The 24080-nt window shown below is 44.1% G+C and overlaps 1 long non-coding RNA gene across 1 annotated transcript; it reads right to left on the reverse strand.

Moving 5' to 3' along the window:
* Positions 1–10015: 10015 nt before the first annotated feature.
* LOC103274245 lies at positions 10016–22785 on the reverse strand. Its single transcript, XR_505248.1, has 3 exons — positions 22706–22785; positions 19827–19943; positions 10016–10187 (listed from the first exon to the last, which is right to left on the reverse strand). It is a non-coding gene; the product is annotated as an uncharacterized LOC103274245 (long non-coding RNA).
* Positions 22786–24080: the final 1295 nt, after the last annotated feature.

A 24080-nucleotide genomic window follows, 5' to 3' on the forward strand; every position in this document is an offset into this window, starting at 1 on the left:
ATCCCAGGATGGGCTGCCCTGGGTGGTGGACATAAGCTTTTCAGTTCCTGGGAGGAAATGTCTTCCATGGTGAATTTTTAAGTTGGTCATGAGGTTAGGCTCATGGACTGATACTTTCAAGTGATTCTGAATTCTGGAAACTTCTGAGATCCTGATGAAGGCAAATGGTGGTATTTGGAAAGTGGTCAGTTCCTCAAGAGGGTACTGCCCATGAGATCTCTTGGTAGGCAGCACCATCTTCTCTCATCACCTTCATGATCAGGTCCCTTCTGCCTTCAATCGACATAAGGGTCCACTTATGTCAGTGACTCTCAGCTCTATTGGACTCAATGGCCTATTTAAAAAAATATAACAGAATGTTTAATTACATTAGTTTTCCATCAACCCACCAAAGTCATTTAATGATTATATTGGCCATTTCCACTGATCAGCAGGAGGCTCTTCCACTAATGGCTCCCAAGGTTTCCATTGCATCATTTTTCTCGCCAGATTTAGTTCATTTTCAGCCTGAAGAATCACCTCTTCTATTTGGCCACCCTGAAGCTGGTCTTCTGATTTCTTTTTTTCTTTTTCTTTTTTTTTTTTTTGAGTTGGAGTCTCATTCTGTCGCCCAGACTGGAGTGCTGTGGCACGCTCCTGGCCACCGCAGCCTCGACCTGCTGGGCTCTGGCGATCCTTCCGCCTCAGCCTTCCCAGTAGCTGGAACTACAGGTGCGCACTACCACGCCCGGGTCATTTTTGATTTATTGCAGAGATGAGGTCTCGCCTGCCCAGGCGGGTCTCGAACCCGCGGGTTCAGGCAATCCACTCACCTCAGCCTCCCAAGGCATGGGATTACAGGCTGAGTCACCAAGTCCGGCTATTATTATTATTATTATTAATTATTTAAGTTGGAGTCTCACTCTTGCTGCCCAGGCTGAGTGCAGTGGCATGCTTATGGCCACTGCAGCCTCGACCTGCTGAGTTCAGGTGATCCTTCCGCCTCAGCCTTCCAAGCAGCTGGAACTACAGGGGTGCTACTATGCCTGGCTAATTTTTTGATTTTTTTTTTTGGAGTCTCACTCCTTCACTCAGGTTGGAGTACAGTGGCATGCACATTCATGGCCACACCAGCCTTGAGCTACTGGGCTCCAGCGATCCTTCCACCTCAGTCTTCCAAGTAGCCAGAATTACAGACACATGCTACCATACCCGGCTATTTTTTATTTTATTGTAGAGACGAGGTCTCGCCAAGTTGCCCGGGTGTGTCTCAAACCCACGGGCTCAGGCAATCCACTCGCCTCAGCCTCCCAAAGTGCTGGGATTACAGGCTGAGCCACGAAGCCCGACCAATTTTTTTATTTATTAGAGAGACGAGGTCTCGCCAAGTTGCCCAGGCAATCCTCTCACCTCAGCCTTCCAAAGTGTTGAGATTATAGGCATAAGCCACCACATCTAGCCTATCCATGGATTATTGATGACTTTCTGGAAAGGCTTATGAACGTTTCTTTGAGCCACTCATGACTGAACCTCTGAGAAGGGAGCATAAATGAAAGAGGTCAGGGAGGACTGGAGGGTGCTGGTAGGATTGGGCCGGCCCTGAGTCACCCTGCACGTGCTTTTTCAAAGTGATGAGAAGGTCAAATGATGCAGCAGGGCCTGACGCAAAACAGCCCCATGTTACAGGAGGGAGGACTTGACCCTCCTGCCCCAGGCCAGAGTTAGTATTAACCAAGGTCAGGAGTTCAGGATGCCTGCTCACGAATGACTCCACCTGACTCCCCTAAATGCGGACCCTGAGTGATATTAGTTTGCTCTGAAACTGGAAGCCAGTTCAGACAAATGCTTCATCAGATTCTCGTTTTGCTGAAAAAACTAGCACATTCTCACCGCATAACGAGTCACTACAAGAAACTCAAGGGTATTAGTCCTGCTCCCCACATAAGAAAGTGCTGGTCTTGAAGAAATAAGACCAAATTTGAAGGGAACAGAAGGGATACGATCAGACACGATGATGTTGATGCGTATCCCAGTGCCTGCATTCAGTAAATTTCACTGGCCATGTGGGTTCTGATTCCTCTGTCTAGACAGGGAACCTCTCGACACGACTGACAAAAACAGGAATAGGTAGGTTTCAATCCTCAGCCCTGCTCCAAGGCTGTGTGGTCACTAAAGTGGTTCTCCTAGAAGACATTATCATCAGCAGTCACTGTTAGCAGCGAGCCTGCTTCTATGGGCTGTGCAGTTGCTATGTTTTAGTTACACCAGTTGCAATGAGGGAGATCTTATCCAGAGAAGGCAGAAACCCAAGACTGTGCCCTCAAGGCAATGAGAAATGAAGACACCAATACCCACCCTCTGCAGGAGAAAGCTGGAAATGGTGTCAGTGACCACTGACAAGAGCCCCAGCACTTGGGTCATGACTCGCTCTGGGTATGTCAACCACGGGTCCCTCTTCTCCAGGCTGCAGTTGTGGATCACACCCTGGATTCTTCCCTTCCAGGTTCAGCCCAGTGGTCATGACGCTTTCTGAGTCAACGAGCTCTTCTGGCCTGCTCTTCTGCTCGCGCAAGGAGGGGTCTGGGCCTCATCTGAGAAGCTGATAAGCACCATGGGCTTCTTTAGGCAGATGGCAGATCATGGGCTTATCTTGCAGATGTTCACACAATCTCCCCTGGCATAGGCTTTAAATTTCCCAGTTCTTGACCTAACATTCCCGAATGTTTATTTCCAATTCCTCTGTGAATAAGAGGGTGAGCATGCCACCACTGCCAGTGGGGAATGGGGTTCCTGAGAACTGGGAGGCCAGAGTCCAGATCTGAGGCTCTTCAGCCAAATAGAAGCTCTAGAGCAAAACCAACCACTAGCATTCTCTCTCTTCCTCCCTCATTGTTTGAGAAGGAAGAGCCATCTCAACCTTATCTTTCACCCTTCCCATTAAAGAAACTCTCAAAGATTAGGTGAGATCCGAGACCCAGTGAAAATCTAGCTGCTCCAAGGAACACCCCAGGATCCTGCCATTTGCAAAGCCAGAACCCAGGTACCAGTGGCCAGGAAGTGAGCGCCGAGCACATCAGTGGAAGGAAGAAAGTAGGGTGGAGGTGAGTGGCAATGAGAATCCAAAGATACCAGACTGCAAAATCCCACAGTGTTAGTTTTGTTTTTTTTCTCTGTGGTCAAAAAGAGTATGATGGAAATTTTCCAAGTACAGAGAGCCTACTATGTCTCGCTATTTCCCCATAGACTCTCAGGAACAGGTCTGATTCTGAAATTTCTGTTGCCTTTGTGTTCTACTCTGAGTTTCTGGCTCATAAGCCCAAAGGGAGCCAGAAAGTTCCCCATGGCAGGACACATGGTGGAGAAAGAATGGTCGAGGGGAATCAGACCTCCACACACTCGATCTGTGCCTTTGGTAAGACCCAGCAGGACCCTACAGATGAGATACAAAGTATAATCTACAAGGAAGTGGCAAATGCCAAAATAACTTCTTGAATTTTCTAGTTTGTAAAGACAGAAGTCTAAGGGCAAGGGTGGGGCATGGATACTGAGGGCGTGGGATAATGGTGGAAGGAACACAAAGCTGGGCCAGGCTGAATTTGTTGACATGGGCTCAGTCAGCAGAGATTCTGCAATGAAGGTTATAGTTCCAGGAGGCAGAAAGGGCTCTGGACGTTTGTATGGTTCATTGGCTGAAATACACACCAAGTGTGACCCACAGGGAGGAAATGGGAAATGCCAGCCTCGCCCTGGTGGAATGTGGAGGACAGGATTCACACACAGAAGGAAACTGGAATGTTGAAATGGGTTGTTGAGTAGGATCTACTCACCCACACTGGAAGGGACTCCTCGCCCTCACAGAAGACACACTTTCACCACAAATATGAGAAATGAATTTGTCAGGGAGGCCCAGCATCCTTGGGGAGTTCTGGGGTCACTCTTCTCTGCAGGTTAGACTTTCGAAGGGACTGGAGTCCTACTAAACACAATGGACATGATTGAATTCCTGCATGTCAGGGGACAAGTAGCAGCCGCGAGCCATGAAAGCAGAGGTGGGTGTGGTCACCATAATGGATGGCGTTATGGCTTACCCAGCAATCAGAATAATGTGCAGACCTACAGCACAGGTTAGTTGAGCATGCTGTTCCTAGAAGTAAAGTGGGTAGAAAGCTTAATAAAATTCTTACTTAATCTGTATAAGCATAGAAGTCCTAGGTCAAGTAACCCAAACTCTAACCTGCATCCTAAAATCACAGGAGTCACAACCACCTCAATCAATTACCTTCGATGCAGGGGAGAGTGAAGCCCTTTGAGAAAAGACTCCAGTAAACTATGACTACTAGAGGGTGACACGTCCCTGGAGTGGGCCCTGATTGACCTCTGAGTTCCCCTTTAGAGCCCTCCCCAGCGCTGCACATGGATTTGTGTCAGGATTTGGTTTGTTAACACGGGACTTTGTGCTTTATGGGGGGAGGGGAAGCATGAGTATTTGCTTCAGGCTTTTTTTTTTGAGTTGGAGTCTCACTCTGTCATCCAGACTACAGAGAAGTGGCATGCTCCTGGCCACCACAGCCTCGACTTGCTAGGCTCAGGCAATCCTTCTTGCCTCAGCCTTCCAAGAAGCTGGAAATACAGGTACGCGCCACCATGCCGGGCTAATTTTTTTTTTATTTATTGTAGAGATGAGGTCTTATCAAGTTGCCCAGGCTGGTCTCGAACCTGCTGACTCAGGCAGTCTTCTCACCTTGGCCTCCCAAAGTGCTGGGATTACAGGCATGAGCCACTGCGCCCAGCCTGCTTCAGTTTTGTGTCCCAAAGCCCATCACAGCATCGCCTCCTAGAAGGCGCCCAATACTTGTTGAAAGCTGAAATATTAAAAATTAAAATCTTTATACATGTGAAATATGAAAATTTTCAAAAGTTGTACTAGAGAAAATGGACCAATCTAGTGGTAATACTTTTCCCTGTTAACTGATTTATAAATGTAGAGATTATTGTGAACATTTGTGAAATTCAGTATTTACACAGTTGGGATCCACATACACATACATTTCCTGGCATTGGTATTGTGCAAAGCCCAAGTCATGGAGAGGTTGGTCAGGGACTCTGGCCAACACTCTGAGCTGAACGTGATGCCGACACAGCATCTGCAGCCAGCCATGTGAGGGAACCCTCAGGATGTCCAGTCAAACCTGTCTCCAGCACAGATGGAAACCTCCATGGCAACACTACGCAACCAAGTACAGGCAGCAAGTGTGAAAAGTGGTTCTTCCACACTGCTGCTGTCCAGTGGTCTGTTTTGCAGTAACAGATAACGGAAGAGTCTGTTCACTGCACTCCCCAGTGGTTCCCTTGTCCTAAAACCCACCTCTCTGCCAGTACTTGGACTCAGTCTCTTCTACAGGGTCTCTAACCTCAGAGTGAGGTTTCCGGGGAGCTGACACACTGGTCTCTGCTACGATGCTCACCTCTTCATCCTCCCTTGTTGACTGGCTGCTCTGGCTGTTGTCTTCTTTTTCTTTTTCCTCGAAGCCCTCCCTGACCACCTCACTCTCCCTAACAGCTATAGTTCCTTGAGGTCAGGGCCTATCTCTTACACTGGGTTGAAGACCAGCACATAGGGAGTGCTGCATGAATTCTAGTCAAATCTAGTTCCCAATCCATGCATGGGACTTAGCTTGGAAATCTCCCAAATCTTCTTTCCACGACACTGGCTGCTTTTATTACCAAACCCAAAGAATTTCACTGTAGGTGCCACGTTGTCAAGTTAGATCAAGAGTTTGAAATTTTGGCGACTGCTAGGGAAGGGCTTGTGAGAGTTCAGCATGGCACGTGGTCCAGTCCAGATGAACTTGGGCAGAAAGTGCTGAGGCCTTGTGGGTTGAGACCCCACTGTCCACCTGACTTTTCCCCTCCAGGATTATGAAGTCCATTCACTAACCGCTTCCACCTATTTATGCTTCTTCAGTGGGAACCTGAGATGCTTGAAACAGGTGATGGAACTCTGTGCTTTTTCAGCCAGTACTATTTGGGAAGTATTCGTATTTTTTAAAAAATCAGGTATTTACAGTTAGCTCAGTCTAAATGGGGCCAAAGTCCCTCATTTCTGATCCTCTTGCCTGTCTTTGAGGTCAACACATATTTGATGCTGGACCTCACACCCTGGAGCTCATCTCTTGAGGATCCAAAGAGAAACAGCCTCGGGAATACACTAATGTCCTGCCCAACCTTGACTGGAAAGCACCCACAGCAGTTGGAGAAGACACTCCGGAAAGTGGCTTTGAGTGTTTGTCCCAAATTAGAATGGGCTGCAGCCATCTTAGGTGAAATGAACATGATTTCTAAAGCCCTCTTCTAGTATGGAAATCACTTGTATGTCTGTTCACTTTTTTAAAGAGTGCAGTTTTTCTTTATTAAAACAATTTCCTTTGTCCTCATAGATCCCTTATCAATTTTGCTTCAGTCAAGGACTGGGTCAGAAACAGCCACTGGGCAGCTGACATGAGCTTTGCCTATCTGACTGGAAGAGCCAGAGGCCACTGTCCTTTTTCCTAGTGAACCGTGGGCACAGCAGTTCTGTCTTAGAGTCCCATTACACATCTGACATACAAGTCAGTTTTAAACTTTATTTAAACAAGTAAAATTGTATCCATGCTTTGAAAACTGAAATCCAAAATCAGTAAGTGCGCCCATAATACAAAGTTGTTTACGGCAGTAATAGAAATAAATATTGGTTGCATTTACCCATATGAAAATGTCACAGAATTCAAATCACAACTTTAGGTCTTCCATGATTCAAATGTGTATTCCACACGGTAAAGTCTGGTGAGATTTAAGATCAATTTCTCCCCTGGATGTGCCTCCCCCAGTCAAGTCATTCCTTATCATCATCCATCAGTTCAAACAATGGGAAAACCGGCCCGCGAGGCAATTCCACAGTTGTTTTTCTGGTTTTTGGCCATCTTTAGGTAGCTACCCATGGCCCAGTCTTCACTCCAGCTGAGAGAAGAGCAGGTTTTCTGTTTCTCAGAAAGAATGAAACACATTGGGTTATTAACAGATACACCCAACTTAAATGATGTACCTGGAGCCATAGACTTAACAGAAAGGATCAGGAGAGGTAGATGTTCTTGTTTGTCCTTGATAAATTTGTGAGACTAAACCTGCACATAACTTCCATCGCAGACCCCAAAATGGCCTTTCACAAAACTGCACCATCAGAGACAGAAAAAGGATAGGATGCTTTTCCAGCCACATATGTTTCAAAAATAAGAAAATCATCAGAAGTAAGAAATGCAATGGCTTTACACAATAAAAGATTGAGAAAAAAAAAGAAATGCAATGGCACAAATACCATATTAATATCCCTAGATGCTCGTAACATTATCTTAGTGTTATAATCAAACATCAATATCTTGTGTCCAATCTGAGATGTGTATCCACAATACTGACTACAAACAATAATTTCCTTTCGAATTTCAAATATAGATGTGATCGGCAATTTATACCTGTTCTTCACCAGCCAATATTTGTTTTTGCCTGGTTCTGCTCCTCCATAGCTGTAGCCAACCACCAGAAGAGCATAATTCAGGAGTAAAGGGTTGCGGTTTTGCTCAAAATAAATGCCTGGGAGTAAAATGAATACTGAGGTGAGAAGCTCTGAGGGACCACTGACAGGAACTCACCCTGTCACCCACAGTAAGGAACACATGTCTATATTCAGGAAATGATTATCTATTCCAGATAGGACTTAACAAACAATAATATCTGTTGTTATCAAGCTGAGGATTTAGGCTCTCTTTTAAATTAGGAGAAATAAATCCTTCCTTAAAAAAATTGCCTAGAAGTATTAAAGACAATTGTTAGAAAATTTTTAATTCTACACCGAGGATGTCTAGAGATATTGTGCAGAAGACCAAAATCCTTGAGTCAAGATACTCAATTCAGATATAATTACTGAAGTAAAAATCTTTGAAAAATTTTTAAAGATTCAACAACTGGAGAATATTTAAGTAAATTAAACTATACAATAAATGCTGACACTATTGGTAAAAAGTTATAAGGTACTTAGATTCCTGGGATGTGCTCAAAGTAATATCAGATGGAAACATTAAGTACAAATATTCCATGTATACAATGAACAACGATGTTATTAAATATTTACATTGGGTTTTACATTTCAAAGAGTCCGTCATGCTCTTATGTCATGGTGTATTTACACCTTCCTGCATCAATTTAGACACAGAAAAATGCTTATCTTCTTCATAGAACCGGAAATAGTCATGGCTTTCATCAGCCACAACAGAGGTGGGCCCTACAGTTGCCACAGTCTTTATCTGGGTGTCCTCCCGAGAGGGCATCATGTGAAGAAAGCCAGGGACATTAGCAGCAGAATTGTTGAGATTGTACCTACAGATTACTCTCTTTTAAAGGAAAGGAAAGGCTGGGCTTAGTGGCTCAGCCTGTAACCCCAGCACTTTGGGAGGTGGAGGCGAGAAGATTGCCTGAGCCCATGGGTTTGAGACCAGCCTGGGCAACGTAGTGAGACCTCGTCGCTACAATAAATCAAAAAATTAGCCAGGCATGGTGGTGCATGCCTGTGATTTGAAGTAGGGTCCGAAGGCTTAAATCACAGACACGGACACAAAGTTATAAGTAACAAAGGAGAGGTTTATTGTCAGATTCGGCCATGGCCGGTGACCACTTGCTGGATAATGAATTCCAAAGCAAGGGCGGCCAGCTGCAACACAGGATTGTCTTAAGTAGTTTAGACTTACATCCTGGTGGGCTAAATATAGAACTTCGGATGTTCCAGGGCCCTTATTGCATCATTCTGCTAGCGTGGGCAAGCAAACAAGTTTACAGGAGCAGATGTAGCTGATTATGCAGGTGCAGTGGATAAGGGTGTTATTAATTTTGCAACGTCTGCAAAACAGTTCTAGGAAGGGATTGAAGCCTATGAAGCCTGCTCCAAGGTCAGAGCCGCTTCTTTGTTCCCTCTTACAGTTTCAGCTACTTGGAAGGATCACCTGAGCCCACCAGGTTGAGGCTGCGGTGGCTGTGAGTGTGCCACTGCACTCCAGCCTGGGTGACAGAGTGAGATTCTGCTCAAAAAAAAAAAAAAAAGAAATGTGCTTAAATCTCTTCAATGATACTCCTAGATTGCCTGTTCATAAGACATTTTTCATGATGGAGAGATGTGTAGTATATATAGAATGTTTTCTATAGTCTCCATGTTATATAGAAGAACAGCTGTGCTAACCATTTAATCAGAGAACTGTGCAAAAGTTCAAAATTTATGAAGGCAGTACTGACTGTCTGCAGATATACTGAGCGTTTACTTTACCATGTAAAATGTGAATTCTGCAAGTGGTTTCTGTTATCTCTGAAAGTGACCCACTTTCCAAAAGCAGAGCTGGGATGACAAGATGGGGAGCTCCATTTACCATCTCTTCAAATGAGTGAGATTCCTCAGCCTCAGTGTCCAGGCTTCCATTTGCTTAACATACTTAAAGGAATTTTCCACTGAGCTAGCAAGGCAGTCACGATGACCTTGATACTGACAAAAGTCCATCAGGTTCTGCTCATTCAGTGACACAAGTTTGCCATTTTTCTGGAACATCTGTCCCTCAAAAGCACCATTCGCCCTAAAAGCAAAAAGGCCTCACACCTGCCCTGATAAAAGAATAAAAAAGCTGTAACCTGAAAAACAAATAGCAAGACTTTGACAACAGCTCACATGTGACTATGTTTAAAAACCAGCAGTCTATCAAAGCACAGATGTCAATTGTTTCTTGGCTTTCATGTGGAGATGGGAGGTCTCAATCTGACACTATCTTACCTACTCCTTTACAGGGGTCACCTAACCTTTCTCTCTCCAGTTCACATTTGTAGGGACATGAGTAACAAGAGGTTCCCGGAACACTTTTCCCTTCCTGTGCTTCTGGTATTGAAAGCCCCACACCCTCTGGTTGTATTCTTCATTGGTCTTCAAGAAAAAGTAAATACAATATTGGAAGGCAAGAGATTTATTTGATAAAGAGCTGAGAAGAGGAAGCACAGAGTCTACCTGTCCACACCACACTCACCCAGTCCCCAAAGGCATCCGTGGCCATTGTGAAGCCATGTTTCCCTTCCCTGTATTCCTGATTGTGTTGTTCAATCGTTTTCGTATTCTTCTCTCACATTGCTCTCCTCCATCCTTCTTCATTCTAGAAGCAAACATGCCATTGATAGTCTTTATTTCTACTAACAACCCAACCCAGGCTCACCAGGTGGATCTGGAGGCAGATATGGAAGAGAAACCATGGCCAGGGGAGGCTGGATACTTCTGAGAGCTGTTCTCCAAGCCCAGACACAACAGAGATGTGTGCCCATATTATGCTCCTAATTGGTGCCATGTGGTTTATTGCCTTAGGGTATTCGTAAGAGCTGGCCTCTAGAAGCTGGTCTCAGACTATAATCTGCCAACAGAAAGGATCATGTTCTCTGGGGAGCCTCTGGACCATTTCAGACCCACCAATTGGTCCATATAATTTCTGGGTTCAGTCTTCCACTGGTTCCACTGTGAATCTAAACTGTGATCAAGAGTAGGAGTAGCTGAGGCTATTCCCAAGCAAAAGGCAGCCAGGATAAGGGAAGTATTCATGTTTCAAAAACCTAGGAAGGGGAAGGATGTGAGCATCTGATTATATCATGTTTTTTCAAATAGCCATCTTATTCACTTCTTGAGAAATCAAGGCCACCGAAATAAAAATACTTAAATTATTCTGCCAATTATTTGCCCAAAGACTGTGGAAGAGGCTGAAAATGTGACTGGAGAAAAATAGATCAAGTGGATCAAGATCATAGGAAAGGGATAAAAACAAAAAACAAAAAACGGAATTATCTTTTGGAGGGTGAATTCTTAGTGGTTCAGGCTTCCCCTGCTGGGTAAATGTTCTAGAAACCCATTGGCATCAGTGTAAAAAATAGCGTTGGTGGTAAGAGGCTGCATTTGGCTTCAGTGAATTTTTTTTTTTTTGAGATTCTTTCAGTGTGTTTTCTCATTTCATGATGGATGATTTACAAGTGCACCTGCCTACACCACACTGAGTGTCCAGCAGTTTTCGACCAAAAACATCATGACCGTAGTCTCCCTCCGTAGTCACCCAATCTCACCCTGAGTGCCTTTTTCTTTTTGTTTCCTCATATGAAAAAAAATCTTCAAAGGGAAATGCTTTGCTTATGTGGGAGAGGTGAAACAAAAAATTCAGAAGTATTAAAAAGCATAAAAATTTATTAGTTCAAAAAGTGTTTTTGATCAGTGGAAAAAGTATCTCATGAATAGACACTTCTCGAAAGAAGAGATACGGGCAGCCAACAGACACATGAGAAAGTGCTCAGCCTCACTCATCATCAGAGAAATGCAAATCAAAACCACAATGAGATACCACCTAGCCCCAGTAAGAATGGCCATCATTAATAAAACAAACAACAAATGCTGACAAGGATGCAGAGGAAAAGGAACGCTTCTACACTGCTGGTGGGAATACAAACTAGTGCAATCCTCTTTGGAAGACAGTGTGGTGATTTCTGAAAGAACTAAAAATTGACCTTCCATATGACCCAGCAGGTCACCTACTGGGAATATCCCCAAGGAACTCAAACCATTCTACAAAAAAGATACCTGCACACGTATGTTTGTTGCAGCTCTATTCACAATAGCAACAACATGGAACCGACCATGTTGTCCATCGAAGCTGGACTGGATTTTAAAAAATGTGGTTCATACACACAATGGAATATTATGCAGTCATGAAGAAGGACAAACATATGATCTTCGCAGCAACTTGGATGGATCTGGAGTCGATCATACTCAGTGATCTATCACAGAAACAAAGAACTGAGTACCAGAGGTTCTCACTCACAAGTGAACCTTTAACAATTATAATACTATAAGAAAGGGATTGGCAGTAGTGGGAAACTGTCAAGGGTGGGGGGTGGGATTGGCAGTTGAGGGAAACTGCTAGGGGAGAGAGGGGCATACCTCATCAACAAGGGTACCTGCATAATCAATGTTTGTATACCTAACCCTGAATTGTACCCCACATCTTTATAAATTAAAAAAAAAAAAAGAAAAAGGGTCTCAGTAGGTGTATTGCATCAAATGGAGAGTACTTTGAAGGTGACTGAAGTTTAAACATGTAAGAATAAATACAAAAAAAAATTTTTTTTGAGTTGGAGACTCACTTTGTCGACCAGGCTGGAATGCAGTGGCATGCTCATGGCCACCCCAGCATTGACCTGCTGGGCTCAGGCGATCCTTCTTCCTCATGCTTCCAAGTAGCTGTAACCACAGTCATGGGCCACCATACCCAGCTAATTTTTTTTTATTGTAGAGACGAGGTCTTGCCAAGTTGCCCAGGGTGGTCTCAAACACACAAACTCAGGTAATCCACTCACCTCAACCTCCCAAAGTGCTGAGATTACAGGCTGAGCCACCGAGCCCAATTAATGCAAAATTTTTAATAAATTCTGGTTTTGGGGGGGTCCTCCCCTCATATTTGAGGGACCCACCAATATGAAAAGCAGAGCTGTAGTAATTGAAACAGAAAATTAGGAATCAGTTGGGCCAGATTTTGTACCAATGGTACTGAGATTACCCAGGCAAAACCTCACTAATTAGGACCTCTAATCCCAAGTAGGGCAGAGGGATTCCCAAGAGTGAGAAAGCCACCTCCCTCCTTCTTCTAGGCCAACACACAGCAGGAGGTGAGAGGTGTCTTCCCACCCTCCCTTCATGGAGGAAGCCTTACTGGAACGCCTTCTCAGGAGAAACTGAGAAGGAGAGCACCCAAGGTTCCCATAGTCCCACACTTGGCCCAGTGCCAACAACACCCCAACTCACTCCCCCAAACAGGAGATCAGATCAGGTAGCTGAACTGCTGGAGGTCAGAGCCTCCAGTACCAGGAATAAGCATCTCAAGCTTCAAGATTTGTCCCGGTCCAAGTCCCCTGTGTTTTGCTCCTGCACTCCGATCAAGGTCAACTGGCCCCAGGATGTTTGCAGAGCTGCAAGGAGAGAGGGACAGTTCCAACTGACCAGGGGGCGTCTTACCTCACTGTCACACCCCTCCAGCTCTGGGGTCACCACGGCCTGGCACCCTGGAAACGGTCCCACACACGGAACCGATATGGACTGCATGAGTCCCAGGGTGGCTCAGCTCACTGGAGTCTGCGACGCTGGCCCTAGAGATGCACAGGTACAGCCGTAGGGTTTCCAGTTGTCTGCAGCTGCCCCAATGCTGCCAACTTGGCCTTTAAAGCCCCCCCAGATGGCCCCGCCCTCACCACCTGCCCGTGCTGTGATTGGCTGCGTCGGCCGCTGGGCGGGGCCTCCAGGCGCTCAGACACAGCAAGTGATGAGGTCCAGGCCCAACCTGTCCCAGGGCCTGGCGCCGGCCTCAGTGAGTTCCGGGGAGCAGAGCCGGATGCCCCAGGGTGGCGTGGGGAGGGTTGGGAGCCTTAATGAAGTACCCGACTTAAGGCGCTGGGCCGGTCAAAACAAGTTCTTGTGAATCCTGTGTGGATTTTCAGCCTCACCCTGCTTTTTCTGTAGTCCCGGGGTCTGGGGCTAAAATCCCTCCCTGCAAGGCGGAGGGAGGGCCAGTATGCTCTAACCTAGTGGTTCCTGTTTAGCTTTGGCCGCCTCTCCTACCTCGGGGAGGTGAATCTTTCTCTAAGAAAGGGTTGGATGAAAGAATGCAGAGCCTGAGGGCAGAAGCATTCTCTCCCATTTAAGGGTGGGATGAGCTGGGGGTTTCAGGAGAATCCGAAGGGGAAAAGGCACCCCAAAAGCTGTGTCAAGACCAGACCCTAGGAGGCAAGAATACTGGCTGGGTGGGGCTCTAGAGACTTCCTGACGCTTTGTGATGTGTCCCTCCTGTCTCCTCCAGGAATTCATCCTTCCTCCAACGCTTTCATTATGCAAGTGTATGAATCAGCCATCAAGAATTACTGAAGTTGCACCTTTGTGGTCGCTGTCCTTTGCTTGGTACCATTGGGGCATGTCCTTAGAAACAGTCTCCATGTGACTTTCCTAGCTGCTTTTCGGAGACTTAGCCTTTACATTTTACAATCTAAGATTAACTCAAGAATCTTTCTTTTGCAGCAAATGTACACAGAGGCTGACAAATGAATTTAAATTAAATCGCGTCTAAGCTTCCTGCTGCATTAGGTAACAAGGGAGCTGAGCTTTGTGCGATGTCTCCTCGTGAATATAAAATGCATTTAAAAGAAGCCATGGTTGCCTCCTTGAATGATAACTCAGTGATCTGTAATGAACTCTTACATGTTAGTTCCTCTGGCATCTTCGCAATGATCTCAAGGGAAGGTCGGATTCCTCGCTCAGAGGGTGGGTTGGTTCTCAAAAATAGAATCTGGATACTCTGTGGGTCCTGGGGATAGGAGGATGAAGTTTAGGAGTGCTCGGGCCCAGAGCCATAGGTCTCACGTCAGGGCGGTGAGACCAACACAGGCAGGCGGCAACTGCTGAGGGGCCGGGGATGGGAGAAGGTGGAAACAGGACACAAGAAAAACGGGCATAAACCACCAGAGTGCAGTCAGTGATGAACAGAAGGTCCAAAGTTTCTACTGAGGCAATTTCCTTGGTTTTAGGTTTTGAGAGATCATGCAGGGAATTGAGGATGTTTGATTTTATGGTTCTATTTCCTTTTCGTGGTCTCAATTTAAGAGAATGTTTTATGTTTGTTTCTAGAATTGGTGAATGAATGAACCTCACTTTTTTTTTTTTTGAAAAGCAGGATTATTGAGAGGCCAGAAAAGCTCCCACAGTGGGAAGGGGTTGCCTGAACCTCACATTTTTAATACCAGAAATTGTCACAGAAGCATTGCCACCCGATTTAGGCTTAAAAAGCTGACAATGAGTTGATCCTAGCGAAGGTGCAGGGCCTTTCCCTCCTAGAAATGATCACACAAGAAAACACCCAGGAGGCTTGGGACAAAACGCCCTCTTGGAAGCTGGTGGGGTGGAAAGATGCAGAAGCCCAGTCTGGACCAGGCAGCATATATTCTGTGTGGTGATAATTCTTTGTTTGACCACATTTTAGTCAGGTTTCTAAATCTTTTGTTATATCCGTGTACTTCCTTTTTAAAAATCCGTTTTAGTAATGAAGTCTACTAAGTCAGTTTAGCAAAAATCCCCCACCCTGGATATCTGGTCCTCCTCTATAATTGATCAGGGTCCTTAACACCCAGCAGTCCCCCAGGTGATAACTGATCACTCCGGCCTGTCTTCAGCAAGAACCCTTTTGGGGCAGTTCAGGGGCCCCTGAGTTCAGTGTGCAATACAATGGAACTAAAACTCTATTGGTCACATGACCTCATAAGCCTCTACACTGCCCAGAGGGCCACAGTGATGTTTTGGTACTCCTGCAATCAAGTTAGTTTAGAGCCAGTTTCCAGTGGCTCCCAAAAGTTCTGATTATTTCATTTTCCCCAATGCATGGATATCCTAGAAAAAGGCAATTAGGTGCCTTTGGAGAAGGCTGGGAAAAACATTAAAAGTATAATTTTTTGCTGGGCACGGTGGTCAAGCCTGTAATCCCAGCACTTTGGGAGGCCAAGGCAAGAGGATTGCCTGAACCCAGGAGTTTGAGATCAGCCTGGGCAACCTGATGAGAACTTGTCTCTACAACAAATAAAAAAATTAGCTGGGTGTGGTGGTGCGTGCCTGTAGTTCCAGCTACTTGGAAGGCTGAGGAAAGAAGGATCGCCTGAGCCCAGCAGATCGAGGCTGTGGTGGCCGTGAGCTTGCCACTGCACTCCAGCCTGGGTGACAGAGTGGGACTCCAATTCAAAAAAAAAAAAAACCTGAAGCAAATACTCATGCTTCCTCTCCCCCCATAAAGCACACAGTCCCGTGTTAACAATTAAACCCAATCCTGACAGACATCCATGTGCAGCACTGGGGAGGGCTCTAAAGGGGGACCCAGAGGCCAATCAGGGCCCACTCCAGGGACTTGTCACCCTCTAGCAGTCAGGGCAGGTCTGAGCAAGTGCTACCTGACCCCAATTTCAAGAGTTCATAGGTGTCACCTCTTGGAAGGACTATGAGGAGGCAGTTTCTCTTTGTGCTGTAATATTTCAATTTTTTAGAGAATGAGCTTTCATTATTTTCATGAAATAACAGATTCAGAAGTATGTGGTTCAAGAAAAAAAATTAAAGAATTGGTAAGGGAGAAAGAAGGAGAAGGTGGAGAAGGACAAACAGGTCCTCAGATACCTTGTCAAAGCAAGCGTCCCATTGGTGATGAACGTCCCTGCATTTCCCACCAACACTACTCAGCCAGTCCATGAATACAGCACAGACATGAGGAAGTGCCACTGGCCAGCTGGATTCCAGTGCAGACCACAGGCGTCTCAGTAACAGAACCTACTGAGAATGGTGGGTTGATGGCTCCAACTCATCATTCCCAGGTGAGAGGACTAGAGTGAGGGCTTTGCCAAGGCTGAAGTAGGGACGCTCTATGAGGGATGTACCAAGGGACAACACTCTAGTGGGACTGCTTGCGTGAGGATTCATTATGGCTCTGGCCAGAATTCCAGGACATTTGCTCTTTTAGCACCCTCCCACCCCGCCCAGTGCCCCAACACCATACACTCCCCCTCTATCCCAACCATAGGCAGCCTATTGAGCTATTCACAGAAGTATCCATTCCCAGGCATTTTCCTATTCTTTCCTATTGGGTCACGTTCAGGAGCGGCAATAGATTGCTAATCTCCCAACACTCAGGGGCAGTCCAATATACGCAGGAGCAAAGAGCCAATCTTTAGCTTTGGTTCCTGACTTCTTCTGAGAAATCATAGCAGAAATTTCCTCTTTCCCTTTCAGCATGGAATAAGTTTTGAAGTTGTAACCATCTACTAACAAGTAAAAATCTCAACAAATTGAAAAATCAACAGCTGTTCCTAGATCCATCAGACTAGCAGAGTCGTGCAACAAACCACTGGTCCAATAATGGCATTCACAAATGAGTACAAAGAATCACAACTTAACAGGAGCAGAAACCCACTGGAACAGCAACCTGGCAGGAAAACCTCAACTATAACTAAGAAATTGCTGGAGGGTTTGGGCTGACAAGTCTAAAAGGTGAATCTCTAGGGATCCCAATCATGAAGGAGGGTACTCCCAGTAGACAGAGTTTCCATAGCTCCCTTGGGCTCTCAAAGTGAAATCTCAGAACTCCTTTATTATTTCTGCAAGGAAAAGGAAAAGTAGCACTTTTGAAACATGAAAGAACATACTTTTCTTCTTAAAAAGGCCTGCCTTCAAGAGAACACCGCTTTTTCAAACATGAAAATACTGGGAGTTTTATAAAAATCTAACTGACTGGGAGGGTGGAAATATCCAACTCCAGCCCACCATAGTCACATGGAGAAGGATAATACACAACTTCAGCCCACTGTAGTCACCCGGTCCCACCTATAGAGTGAAAAACCTAGAAACGTTTGTGAATTTCATAGCCCAGGAACACAGCTCATTAAAAAACTACAACGTATAAGATTAAGGAATGCTTCTCCTCTATAAAATCAACCACTACATTCCCAAAGGGTTATTTACCAGAGCTGCTTCAACTGGGTAAACCATGTTCTTCTTTCAACAGACAATGACAAGGCATACTAAAAGACAAGAAGCAAAACTTGAAGAGACAGAACAAACATCAGGACAAGAATCAGTTATGTCATGGATGTCAGAAATATCATACCAGGAATTTAAAATAACTGTTATGACTATGCTGAGGGCTTATGGAAAAGATGACAGTATGTGAAAACAGATGGAGGATGTAAAAAGAGAGTGAAAATTCTAAGAATAAAAAGTGATGATTCATTTCGGGAATGGTAGCTCACGTCTATAATCCCAGCACTTTGGGAGGCCGAGGTGAGAGGATTGCCTGAGCCCGCGGGTTCAAGACCAGTCTGGGCAACTTGGCAAGACCTCATCTCTACAATAAATCAAAAAATTAGCCGGGCGTGGTAGCACGTGCCTGTAGTTCCAGCTACTTAGAAGGCTGAGGCGGAAGGATCGCTGGAGCCCAGCAGGTGAAGGCTGCTGTGGTTGGGAGCATGCCACTGCCCTCCAGCCTGGGTGACAGAGTGAGTCTCCAACTAAAAATTAAAAAATAAAAAATAAAGGATTCAGAGCAAAGTAGGAATAGAAGGGAACTTTTTTCAACTGAATAAAGATTATCTACAAAAGCCTACATGTAACATCTTACCTAATGGTGAGAAACTAGAAGCTTTCCCACTAATATCAGGAGCAAGCAAGGATGTCTTCTTCCATGATTCCTTTTCAACACAATACTGCAAGTTTTAGATAATACATAAAGACCTGAAGATAAAAGTTATATAAATGGAAAAGGAAGATATAAAACTATCTTTGCTTGCAGATGGCATGGTTGCCAATGTAGAGAATCTAAAACAATCAACAATGACAAAAATCTCTTCAAACTAGTCAGCAATTATAGCAAAGTTTTAGGAGATAAGATTAATATTCAAAACTCAATTGCTTTTCTATGTATCAGCAATGAACAAGTGAAATTTGAAATTAGAAATAATACCATTTACATTAGCACCAAAATAATACTTAGGTATCAACCTAATTAAATATATACAAGATCTCTTTGAGGAAAGCTACAAAACTGATTTACAAAGTCAAAGAACTATTAGCTGGGTGTGGTAGCACACCCCTGTAGTTCCAGCTACTTGGAAGGCTGAAGTGGAAGGACTGCTGGAGCCCAGCAGGTTGATGCTGGGGTGGCCATGAGTGTGCCACTGCATTCCAACCTGGGCGACAGAGTGAGACTCCAACTCAAAAAAAAAAAAAAGTCAAAGAACTAAAAGAATGGGGAGACATTTCAAGTTAATTGATGAAAAGACTCAGTTTTAGCAAGATATTAATTCTTCCCACTCCATCTATTTACTAAATGTAAAAGCCATCAATGTTCCTTCAATTTATTTTTTTTTAGATATTGACACACAGATTCTAAAGTTATCAGGTAAAGGGATTAACCTTGTATAACTAACACATTACTGAAAAGGAACAAAGCCAGAAGACCCACACTATACAACTTGAAAACTTTCTATAAAAAACGGTAAGCAAGCAAGAGCGATATTGGTGAAAGATTATCATGAATAATGAATAATAAATGAAATCATGAATGTAACAAAAGAGAGCTCAAAAGTAGACACAGATAAATATAGTCAATTGATCTTTGACAAAGAAGCAAAAGCAACACACTGTAGAAACAATAGTCATTTCAACAAATGGTGCAGGAAGATCTGGGTATTCACAGGTAAAAAGGGAAATTAAAACGCCTACTTCTGTGGGTACGGGAAGGATTATGGGGGATTAGGCAAGTAGTGGTTAGCACACAGATGACAGCAAAAAGAATGATTTTTCTTCTTAAAGATGTTCTAAAATGTAAAAGTGTTCATATACCACTTAAAAACCCTTGTTGGAGCTGTAGTGTAAGATATGTCATTGAAGATTTTAGAGAGAATGATCAGAAAACAAAGAAAAGTGGTAAGATACCAGATAAGCCCTTGAGACCTGAGGTCACAGAAGAGGGCAAGAATGGACAGACTAGGGACACAGAGCCATAAGAATAACCTGGAGCCATGTCAACACACTGCCTCTGGCGAGCTCTCTTCTGTGGTTTGATGTAAGTTTAAGGAACTCCTGTGTCTCTCAGTCAAAGCACCTATCATCATGGCTGTGTCTCGTGTTTTTCCTTGGTGGTGTAGCCTCCAAATGTGTGTGATGCTCTGAAATAGATGGGCAAAATTACCTGGTTAAAATGCAATCTTGCTGGCCCAAGATTCATCTGGGAAGCTTGTGTTCTTCCCCTCCTTCTCTTGCGTAGCCTCAGAAACATAGTAAGTATGTCAAAATGACTTTCTTATTTCTAGAAGAAAAAATATGACTTTCTTGACTTCCTTTTTTTTTTTTTGAGTCAGAGTCTTACTCTGTCACAGAGGCTGGAGTGCAGTGATCACCGCAGCCTCGACCTGCTGGGCTCAGACAATCCTGCCTCAACCTTCTAAGTAGCTGGAACTATAGGCGTGTACCACCATGCCCGGCTAATTTTTTATATTTTATTGTAGAAACATGGTCTCCCCGAATTGCCCAGGCTGGTATTGAACCCATGAGCTCAGGCAATTCTCTCACCTCGACCTCCCAAAGTGCTGGGATTACAGGCTTAAACCACCACACCCAGCCAGTCTTCTGTTATTTTACCCTCAGCATTTTGGTGTTTCTGGCCCACTACCTTTTGTTACCTCAACTTCTCAATGGTAATTTCTTTGTTGGAAATCTGCTTTTCCGTCTAGGTATAGATATGGATAGGTCTGCACATAATTTAATTTTTCTGCTGATAATTCATTGGACTTCTTACATCTCAGCATTCTTGTCTTTTATCAATTCTGAACATTTTAAGAGATACTTCTCATCTTCTCCATTCTCTCCCCTTATTGACAACTGAATTATTCCTGTCACATATCATATAAATGTGGATACCAATATGCACATGATGTGAAACTTGAAGCTTCAATATCTCATGATAGGTGTTTTCATGCTCACATCCCTAAGAGGTAAATTTTCTTGCTCCTTTCTTGGACCACAAAAGGAATCTGTCTATTGCCTCTTTCACAGATGGGCAGGTCCTTCTCAGCTGATGGTTAAATTGGATCTCAGTTCTCATCTACATCTTATGGCTCCCCATGACATTACAATCCCAGCCATTGACTAAACAGTCCTACACATTAGTACTATGTCTCTCGTAGACACCCTCTCTGAGCTCCTGTTTGTTTCTGGCTAAGAGTTTCCATTTTTTAAAAAAGAACTATCATATATTTTTTTAAAATGTCTTATAATTTACATAGAATTCCTGAGTGTTTGTAGCAGAAAGAACATTCACTTGAATTCAGTTAGTCATACCTCTGAAATCAGAAGTGTCAGAGTGATCTTTGAAAAATTATATAGTTGACCCTTAAACAACGCAGGGGTCAGTGACACAAAAATTCCTTAGTCAAAACACCACATGTAAGTTTTGACTCCCCCCCAATTTAACTACTAACAGCCTGCTGTTGGCTAGAAGTCTTACTAATAACATATTTTATAGGCTAGGCATGGTTGCTCATGCCTATAATCCCAGCACTTTGGGAGGCTGAGGCAAGAGGATTGCCTGAAAACCATGGGTTTGAGACCAGCCTGGGCACCTTGGCGAGACCTCATCTCTACAGTAAATCAAAAAATTAGCGAGGCGTAGTGGCTACTGAGGCGGAAGGATTGTGTAAGCCCAGCAGGTCAAGGCTGCGGTGACTGTGAGCATGCCACTGCACTCCAGCCTGGGCAACAGAGTGAAACTTCAACTCAAAACAAACAAACAAAAAAACATATATTTTATATACATATTATATACTATATTCTTACAATAAAGCTATAAATATATTATTTTAAAAATCATAAAAAAGATAAAATATATTTAATAGTCATTAAGTGAAAGTGGTTCATCGTAAAGGTCTCAATCCTCATCATCTTCACTTTGAATAGACTGAAGTGAGGGAAGAAGAGAAGAACTGGTCTTCTCTCCCAAGGGTGGCAGAAGTGGACGGAATGTCGTATATAAGTGGAGCCATGCAATTCAAACCTGTGGTGTTCAAGGGTCAGCTGCAAATCACATCATTCATGCCATTATCTAAAATTGTTAAAGAGCTTCTTACTGCACCGAGAATCACATGGAATCTATTTTCCCATAGTCTATGCAGTCTGTCTTAATCAGGTCTTGCCTGTCTCTCCAATCTCATGCTACATAAACAATTCTCTGGTGTATTCATTATGCTCTATCTGCTGGCTTCCTTTCTTATTTTCTGCCTCCTTCAACTGGGGTGTAAGTTTTACGGAGAAAGCAACTTTGTCTTGGTCCCAGCTCTATCCTTGGCATCTAGCACAGTGCCTGATACACAGAAGGTAGCGAATAAATGCGTTGAATAAATGAAAATGGAAGTGATTCTCAAAATCTTCCAGTTTAATCTTTTTTTTTTTTTTTTTTTTTACAAACAGTAAAATGAGCTGAGCAAAATGAGAAAGGTTTACAAACTAGCCCAAGATAAAATATATTTAAAGAGATATCCAAAACAAGTACTCAGGTCTCCTGACTCACCTATCCTATGTTCTACCTGGTGAGTACTCTGTTGGTTAGAGAAGGTCTATATCAGAAATTTTGAAAGACAATGGATAGAACATAGGGCAATCCATGGTCTCCTTCCCACTTACATGATGAATTTTGTAAAACATATGCATATATAAAATTTTCTGAGGAAAGAGTCTGTAGCTTTCAGCCCATTTTGAAAGTGTCAACCCCACCTCCCATCTTAAAAACTTCTGGCTCACGCATTGTTTGTGAACTGTTGAGTTCTTTGTCTGTTCTCCCTTGCCTTCTTACCAGTTCTTCTAAATAAGCCTTGAAAAATGATTATGAATTAAATATCCACCATGCTGTCAAAGGATCTGGTGTGATTTGTATGATTTGTGATCTGGTGTGACTTGTATGATTAAAATGCTGCCATTTCAGTAGCCGGAAACTGTCAGGGAAGGGGCCATAATATTAATAAGGGTACCTGATCTCAAACCAGGCAAAGTGGGGACCAAAAGGAGGCCCAAACTTACGGTAGGAACGGCCTTTATTGGTTGCAGCGGGAAGTGGAAGAGAAGTGGAGCCTCCTGCTTCTGGGACGGTGTCTGTAGACCTGAAACCAAAGAAGATGTGAGCACCCCGGGGAAGAGCCCGCCGGAACTCGGTGCTGCCCTACTTTGAGAAGCCAGGTGTCTCGGTGCTTGAGGATAGAACCAGTGGACAAGAAGCCGCCGGCACCGAAAACATGACGCCGAGGGAGCCGGAGCCCTTTCCCTCTGCCTCCGTACATAACAGGGAGCGGGACTACACACCCGGCCCCCGCCAAGAAAAGGAGGGTAAAATTTTTTAAAAAGTAAAAAAAAAAAAAGAAAAGTTGCCATTTATAGGCGAAGAGTTTAGTTCTGGAGTTACAGAATCACTTAACACACAAGTTTAAGGGTACTCCGCCAACATTATTTATCAAGACTGACAATATGAATGCTCACACATTGGCTATAGTTGTAAAGGATGCAGTATTTCAATAGTCAAATTTCCGGTACCCATTTCTCTAAAATGCTGAAAAAGTATTTCTCATTTCAGTTGCTCTACTCTGTTGGAAATGAGATTATCTGTGGGATACGTTTTTGCTCTGGAGAGCTGAGGATGAGATGCTGAACAGATCGGTCAATATGCATATAACTGTAGACTTGTGGATTTTGAATATTCACAGGGAAAATCCATCATTTCTTTCTCAGGGATATTTTGTTTTTCATAAACCTGCTATGTGTATGCAACGGCCAGGGGAATGGGAAAAAAGGGAATGAGAGTGTCCTTGTAGCCAACGGCTGTGCCACATCTTCCCAGGCCATGAGCCACCCTCCCTTTTCTGAGAACAGTCCTCCCTTCAGAGGAGCCCGGCTGCTCAGCTGTTAATAGTTGAAACACAGTTGGCAAAGCTGAGCCTGCCACATGCTTTTGGAAATTAGGATTTGAGACTCAGAGACAGTCAGTTAAATCTCTGATACGCTTATAAATTTAGACTCGTAGGATGATATATCTTGCCATGTATACAAGGAAGGGAACCAAAAAAAAGAAAAAAACCCAGAGTTATATTTTGGAGGACGGGTCCCTTATAGTACAGGCTTTATCTGATAGGTAAGTGTTCTAGGAACCCATCTGCCTCAGTGTACCAGCTAGCTTTGTGAGAGGCTGCGTTTGGCTTTAGTTACTTATTTAAAGAGTCTTTCAACACTTTTGCCCGTTTCACGAAGGGTGATTTACAAGTGCACCTGCCCATATGCACTGAGTTCAGCAGTTTTTTTTTTTTGAGTTGGAGTCTCACTCTGTCGCCCAGACTGGAGTGCAGCGGCCGCTCCCGGCCACCGCAGCCTCGACCTGCTGGGCTCCGGCGATCCTTCTGCCTCAGCC

This window comes from Carlito syrichta, unplaced genomic scaffold, assembly GCF_000164805.1.
Source record: "Carlito syrichta isolate Samal-C Ts95f unplaced genomic scaffold, Tarsius_syrichta-2.0.1 Scaffold314652, whole genome shotgun sequence".
Classification (NCBI taxonomy): domain Eukaryota; kingdom Metazoa; phylum Chordata; class Mammalia; order Primates; family Tarsiidae; genus Carlito; species Carlito syrichta.